Source organism: Oncorhynchus gorbuscha, linkage group LG12 (assembly GCF_021184085.1).
Source record: "Oncorhynchus gorbuscha isolate QuinsamMale2020 ecotype Even-year linkage group LG12, OgorEven_v1.0, whole genome shotgun sequence".
NCBI classification, from domain to species: domain Eukaryota; kingdom Metazoa; phylum Chordata; class Actinopteri; order Salmoniformes; family Salmonidae; genus Oncorhynchus; species Oncorhynchus gorbuscha.
In genome coordinates, this window is record NC_060184.1 from 57,776,618 (window position 1) to 57,785,116 (window position 8,499).

Below are 8,499 nucleotides of genomic sequence, written 5' to 3' on the forward strand. Positions count from 1 at the left end.
ACAGTTGAATGAAATGGCAGCCGGCAATCACCACCAAATCTCTATGTCTACCTTCCTATCCCACACCTCCAACTCCTTTCCCTTCCTCTTTTTTAAGCACAGGGTAAAATATACACTACATGACCAAAAGTATGTGGACACCTGCTCGTCGAACATTTCATTCCAAAATCATTAGTTGGTCCTCCCTTTGCTGCTATAACAGCCTCCACTTTTCTGGGAAGGCTTTCCACTTGATGTTGGACCATTGCTGCAGGGACTTGCTTTTGTGAGGTTGGGCACAGACGTTGGGCGATTAGGCCTGGCTCGCAGTCAGTGTTCCAATTCATCCCAAAGGTGTTCATTTGGGTTGAGGTCAGGTATTTGTTCAGGCCAGTCAAGTTCTTCTACACCGATCTCAACAAACCATTTCTGTATTGACCTCGCTTTGTGCACGGGGGCATTGTCATGCGGACACAGGAAAGGGCCTTTGCCAAACTGTTGCCACAAAGTTGGAGGCACAGTATTGTCTAGAATGTCATTGTATGCTTTGGCATTAAGATTTCCTTTCACTGGAACTAAGGGGCCTAGCACGAACCATGTAAAACAGCCCCAGACCATTATTCCTCCTCTGCTAAACTTTACAGTTGGCACTATGCATTGGAGCAGGTAGCGTTCTCCTGGAATCTCGTCCATCGGACTGTCAGATGGTGAAGCGTGATTCATCATCCCAGAGAACGCGTTTCCACTGCTCCAAAGTCGAGCTTTGCACCACTCCAGCTGATTGGCATTGCGCATGGTGATCTTAGGCTTGCGGCTGCACGGCCATGGAAACCCATTTCATGAAGCTCCTGATGAACAGTTCTTGTGCTGATGTTGCTTCCGGAGGCAGTTTGGAAATCGGTAGTGAGTGTTGCAACCGAGAGGTGATTTTTACGCGCTATGCGCTTCAGCACTCGCCGTTCCTGTTCTGAGCTTGTGTGACCTGCCACTTCACGGCTGAGCCGTTGTTGCTCTTAGACATTTACACTTCACAATAACAGCACTTACAGTTGACCAGGGCAACTCTATCAGGACAGAAATTGGACGAACTGACTTGTGGTCAGGTGGCATCATATGATAGTGCCACGTTCAAAGTCACTTCAGTAATGCCATTCTACTGCTAATGTTTGACTATGGAGAATGCATTGCTGTGAGCTCGATTTTATACACCTGTCAGCAACGGGGGTGGCTGAAATAGGCGAATCCACAAATTTGAAGGGGTGTCCACATACTTTTGTATATAATGTATATCCGCCACAGATCTGAGTTAGTGCTGGCAGTCAGGTTTCAGGAACATCGGTCACACAGACCTGATGCTAATGATCCCTCATGAAAGGAGGAAGATGATCCAGTGTGATGAAAATACATGTGGGTGCCTGGAGCGAGAATCCACAATGAAGTACTATAACGAGACTCCATAAATAATAACCAGGTACTCCAGAAGACTTGAGCAATTCTTGACAAATGCGCTGTGGCAGCGGCGCCCCCGACACTGCTTAGTTTAGATAATGGTATTCGCTTCCATTTTGGCTGGCTGGTGTGCTGGAGTTACCTGGTTATATTTAGAGTGAGAAAGTACATGTTCCCATCCCAAATTGTACCATATTCCCTATATAGTGCACTAAAGCCCTGTGGGCCCTAGTCAAAAGTAGTGCACTTAATAGGGAATAGCGTGGCATTTGAGATGCTGAGTTCTAGGACTCTTTTCACTGAGAGTAGGCTACTGACCTGAATTTTTACATAGTAACTGATGTGCTTCTACACCTGCATTGCTTGCTGTTTGGGGTTTTAGGCTGGGTTTCTGTACAGCACTTTGAGATATCAGCTGATGTATGAACGGCTATATGAATAAATTTGATTTGATTTGATGTTACCGGTTTTCCAAGTGCAGGTACAAACCCACATATGCTGTTCCTTGTCAATCATTTAGCCTGAGAAAAAAAATGTATGCATGTAAATAGCTTCAGCAGTAAAACTAATCTCATAAAAAAGCATAACATTTAAAAAATATATATACAGAACAAAAATATAAATGCAACGTGCAACAATTTCCAACATTATACTGACATATGGCACATATAAGGAAATCAGTCAATTGAAATAAATTAATTAGGCCCTAATCTATGGATTTCACTTGACTGGGAATACAGATCTGTTGGTCACAGATCATTTAAAAAAGGTAGGGCTGTGATCAGTCCACCATTTGCCTCATGCAGCATGACACATCTCCTTGATCAGGCTGTTGATTGTGGCCTGTGGAATGTTGTCACACTCCTCTTCAATGGCTGTGCAAAGTTGCTGGATATAAGTGGGAACTGGAACATGCTGTCGTACACGTCGATCCAGAACATCCCAAACATGCTCAATGGATGACATGTCTGGTGAGTATGCAGGCCATGGTACAACTGGGACATTTTCAGCTTCCAGGAATTGTGTAAAGATCCTTGCGACATGTGGCTGTGCATAAGCATGCTGAAACATGGGGTCAAGGTGGCAGATGAATGGCACCACAATGGTCCACAAGATCTTGTCATGGTATCTCTGTCCTTTGAAATTGCCATCAGTAAAATGCAATTGTGTTCTTTGTCTGTAGCTTATGACTGCCCATACCAAGAAAATGGCGCCGCAGGAGATGGCCGCCGTTTTACGGTCTCCTAAAAAATTGTGCTATTATGTGGGGTTTTTCGCGATATTTGTAAATGATTTTGTACATAATGTTTCTGAAACCGTATCTTACGGAAGAAAAGACCTTCTGGATATCAGGACAGCGATCACTCACCTCGGATTAGATGAAGATTTCTTCAACAACACCAACAACCAGGACTCACACGATATTCTCCAAACACCCCACAGGGCAGACATCCCAATTATTCGCAAAAGGAAGCGACGCAGAGGACGAAGAGCCGGATGCCTCGTCCGGACCCGCAGAAGACAACTAGGAAAGCTGCCGTTACCGTCAATATTACTCGCCAACATGCAATCATTGGACAATAAACTAGACGAGGTAAGATCATGAATATCCTACCAACGGGACATCAAAAACTGTAATATCCTATGCTTCACGGAATCATGGCTGAATAATGACATGGATAATCAGCTAGTGGGATACACGCTGCACCGGCAGGATAGAACAGCACACTCCGGTAAGACGAGGGAGGGCGGTCTGTGCATAATTGTAAACAACAGCTGGTGCACGAAATCTAAGGAAGTCTCTAGATTTTGCTCGCCTGAAGTAGAGTGTGATAAACTGCAGGCCACACAACTTGCTTAGAGAGTTCTCAGCTATACTTTTCGTGGCTGTTTATTTACCACCACAGACATATGCTGGCACTAAGACCGCACTCAGTCAGCTGTATAAGGAAATAAGCAAACAGGAAACCACTCACCCAGAGGTGGCGCTCCTAGTGGCCGGAGACTTTAATGCAGGGAAACTTAAATCAGTTCTACCAAATCTCTATCAACAGGTTAAATGTGCAAACAGAGGGAAAACATTTCAAGATCACCGTTACTCCACACACAGAGACGCATATAAAGCTCTCCCTCGCCCTCCATTTGGTAAATCCGACCACAACTCTATCCTCCAGATTCCTGCTTACAAGCAAAAATGAAAGCAGGAAGCACCAGTGACTCGGTCTATAAAAAAATGGTCAGATGAAGCAGATGCTCAACTACAGGACTGCTTTGCTATCACAGACCGGAACATGTTCCGGGATTCTTCCGATGACATTGAGGAATACACCACATCAGTCACTGGCTTTATCAAGAAGTGCATTGAGGACGTCGTACCCACAGTGACTGTACGTACATACCCCAATCAGAAGCCATGGATTACAGGCAACATTCGCACTGAACTAAAGGGTAGAGCTGCCGCTTTCAAGGTGCGGGACTCTAACCCGGAAGCTTACAAGAAATCCTGCTATACCCTGCAACGAACCATCAAACAGGCAAAGCGTCAATACAGGGCTAAGATTTAATCATACTACACCAGCACCGATGCTCGTCGGATGTGGCAGGGCTTGCAAACTATTAAGACTACAAAGGGAAGCACAGCCGCGAGCTGCCCAGTGACACGAGACAACCAGACGAGCAAGATCACTTCTATGCTCACTTTGAGGCAAGCAACACTGAGGCATGCATGAGAACATCAGCTGTTCTGGACGACTGTGTGATCACGCTCTCCGTAGCCGATGTGAGTAAGACCTTTAAACAGGTTAACATACATAAGGCTGCGGGGCCAGATGGATTTCCAGGACGTGTGCTCCGGGCATGTGCTGACCAACTGGCAGGTGTCTTCACTGACAGTTTCAACATGTCCCTGATTGAGTCTGTAATACCAACATGCTTCAAGCAGACCACCATAGTCCCTGTGCCCAAGAACACAAAGGCAACCTGCCTAAATGACTACAGACCCGTAGCACCCACGTCCGAAGTCATGAAGTGCTTTGAAAGGCTGGTAATGGCTCACATCAACACCATTATCCCAGAAACCCTAGACCCACTCCAATTTGCATACCACCCAAAGAGATCCACAGATGATGCAATCTCTATTGAACTCCACACTGCCCTTTCCCACCTGGACAAAAGGAACACCTATGTGAGAATGCTTTTCATTGACTACAGCTCAGCGTTCAACACCATAGTACCCTCAAAGCTCATCCAAGCTAAGGATCCTGGGACTAAACACCTCCCTCTGCAACTGGATCCTGGACTTCCTGACAGGCCGCCCCCAGGTGGTGAGGGTAGGTAGCAACACATCTGCCACGCTGATCCTCAACACTGGAGCTCCCCAGGGGTGCGTGCTCAGTCCCCTCCTGTACTCCCTGTTCACCCACGACTGCATGGCCAGGCACAACTCCAACACCATCATTAAGTTTGCTGACGACACAGTGGTAGGCCTGATCACCGACAACGACGAGACAGCTTATAGGAAGGAGGTCAGAGACCTGGCCGGGTGGTGCCAAAATAACAACCTATCCCTCAACATAACCAAGACTAAGGAGATTATTGTGGACTACAGGAAAAGGAGCACCGAGCACGTCCCCATTCTCATCGACGGGGCTGTAGTGGAGCAGGTTGAGAGCTTCAAATTCCTTGGTGTCCACGTCAACAACAAACTATATTGCTCCAAACACACCAAGACAGTCGTGAAGAGGGCACGACAAAGCCTATTCCCCCTCAGGAAACTAAAAAGATTTGGCATGGATCCTGAGATCCTCAAAAGGTTCTACAGCTGCAACATCGAGAGCATCCTAACCAGTTGCATCACTGCCTGGTACGGCAATTGCTTGGCCTCCGACCACAAGGCACTTCAGAGGGTAATGCGTATGGCCCAGTACATCACTGGGGCAAAGCTGCCTGCCATCCAGGACCTCTACCTCTACGGTGTCAGAGGAAGGCCCTAAAAATTGTCAAAGACCCCAGCCACCCCAGTCATAGACTGTTCTCTCTACTACCGCATGGCAAGCGGTACCAGAGTGCCAAGTCTTGGACAAAAAGGCGTCTCAACAGTTTTTACCCCCAAGCCGTAAGACTCCTGAACAGGTAACCAAATAGTTACCCAGACTATTTGCATTGTGTGCCCCCCTGCTGCTACTCTCTGTTTATTTTATATTTATAGTCACTTTAACTATACATTCATGTACGTATTACCTAAATTGACCCGACCAACCAGTGCTCCCGCACTTTGGCTAACCGGGCTATCTGCATTGTGTCCCACCACCCGCCAACCCCTCTTTTTACGCTTCTGATACTCTCTGTTCATCATATATGCATAGTCACCTTAACGATACCTACATGTACATGCTACCTAAATAAGCCTGACTAACAGGTGTCTGTATATAGCCTTGCTACTCTTTTTTCAAATGTATTTTTACTGTTGTTTTATTTCTTTACTTACCTACACACACACACACACACACACACACACACACACACACACACACACACACACACACACACACACACACACACACACACACACACATACCTTTTTTTCCCTTTTTTCGCACCATTGGTGAGAGCCTGTAAGTAAGCATTTCACTGTAAGGTTGTTGTATTTGGCGCATGTGACAAATAAACTTTGATTCGAATTGTCCATAACCCCACCATGGGGTACTCTGTTCACAACATTGACATCAGCAAACCACTTGTCCCACACGACGCCATACACTTGATCTGCGGTTGTGAGGCCGGTTGGACTTAATGCCAAATTCTCTAAAATGACAATGGAGGCAGCTTATGGTAGAGAAATTAACATTCAATTATCTGGCAACAGCTCTGGTGGACATTCCTGCAGTCAGCATGCCAACTGCACGCTATCTCAAAACTTGAGACGTCTGTGGCAATGTGTTGCGTGACAACACTGCACATTTTAGAGTGGCCTTTTATTGTCCTCAGCACAAGGTGCACCTGTGTAATGGGCATTGTTTAATAAGCTTGATATACCACACCTGTCAGGTCGATGGATTATCTTGGCAAAGAAGAAATGCTCACTAGCAGGGATGTAAGCAAATTTGTGCACAAAATTTGAGATAAATAACCTTTTGCTCGTATGGACATTTTCTGGGATCTTTCATTTCAGCTCATGAAACATGGGACCAACACTTTACATGTTGCGTATTTTTGTTCAGTGTAACTTCAAAAGAGAAGCATAAAATAATTTAAATAATCTATGGAATTGTGGATTAAATATGACTAGAGAGCAGTGTGCCAGACACTCCCATACAGTCAGCTGTTGAATAGCTAGCCAGAGTCAATATGTTTGCATGGGTCAGAGTGGAGAGGAGCTATGTCAGGGTCAAAAGTTTATCACAGGGAAGAAAAGAGCCATTCAGCCTCACCGTCATCGATGGACAATGGAGGAAGATGTAGATAATCAATGAACAATACGACTGCTGTCTGACACAGAAAATGTTCTCTTGTTTTTCTCAATTCTTGGATTTCTAAACACATCAAACCTTCGACAGCATGTGTTAAAATCTTTATCACACTTGACATGAATATAATTCTTGTCTGAAATAGAAAGAAGGAGTATTACTAACAACCATAACAATTTGACTTGAAGCTTTGAGCTGAAAACTTCCACGCCTTCTTATTTTTCTGGTTCTTCTCCCATTGAAATGAACCTGCAAAGCCCCACAGATAACATCCAATGACAGCCGGACATTATACACCTCCCCAGTGTGGCATACCTCTTCCTCCAACATGCTCCAACACAGGACCCTATACACTGGGTATTTTCTCTCCCCTTGTCTACCAGTGACAAGTCCCGACCTAGACCACACACACACGCACACGCACACGCACACACACACACGCGCACGCGCACACGCACACGCACACGCACACGCACACGCACACACACACACACACACACACACACACGCACACACACACGCACACACACACAGCTATCTGGCTGACACATTATTTGAGGAAGATAAGGTCGGATTCCCCTGCTTTGTGAAGTGTGTGGTGGGGGATCAAACCGTGACGATAATGTCTGCCAGGTATCTGAGATATGCGGGCGTCCGCACCCCGCGTCATCCCCTTTCATCGACACTTCCCAGAACAGGCCAGGAAAACAAAAACAACACGGAAAACAAATGCAGAAAGAGAGTGGATGGATGGATGAGCGTTAGAGAGGCAGGGAAGGATTGTTATGTAAGACTACCATTCAACTGGGGAATGTTTTTGCATTTTGGTGGTTACTGTTATACGCACTTGTTTTCGGGGCATAAAGCTAGAGTTATGACAGGAGTGAAGGATCTGGTAGATCAACCTTGCATGTTGCGGCACATTCAGAGCTTTGCACTTGAATGTGAAAACATAGCACTTATAGGCTGCAGTGTCGTAGAAATGTTGGGCAAAACGCCTTTGTATTTACCTGAGCAATGACAGATGGGTGGTTCTGTGTGTAGGAGAGGAATGTCAAACAGTACTCATGTGATAGCATGAGGTGGAGGCCTTCGCACAACACACAATACAAGCCCGGTATGGCAGTGCTGTGGCGTACGTTGCAATTATCAAACTATCCAGTCGTCAGTATGTAACAACAACGTTGTGACTGTGGTAATTACACTGTGACTACGCTGGTATAAAAGCGTATTCATGTCAAATGTCATCTGCATTGCTTTTACTTTGTTTGTTTTGGTACAGAAACATGTCGTTCGATCTTCCATGGATATCAGTGGGGTGTATCTCCACAGGTATGTAAACGCAAAAACAGCTTGCAGCCGTTGTCGTCAGGGTTGCCGTCAAACACTGACAGTGACTGAAGTTAAAGCAGCATAGAGACAGAGGACCACTCATTATATAGATAGAGCCCTCATTAGTGTAATTAGTTGCTGAGAGTCGTGTTGGAGCCTCAGTACTCTGTCTATGGCAATATTGCTCAGCTAATTATTTCATCATTAACATGTTCTCTCTAAAACTTAAACCTTTACACACATCACATTTCTATCTAGCCGTCCAAATTATAAA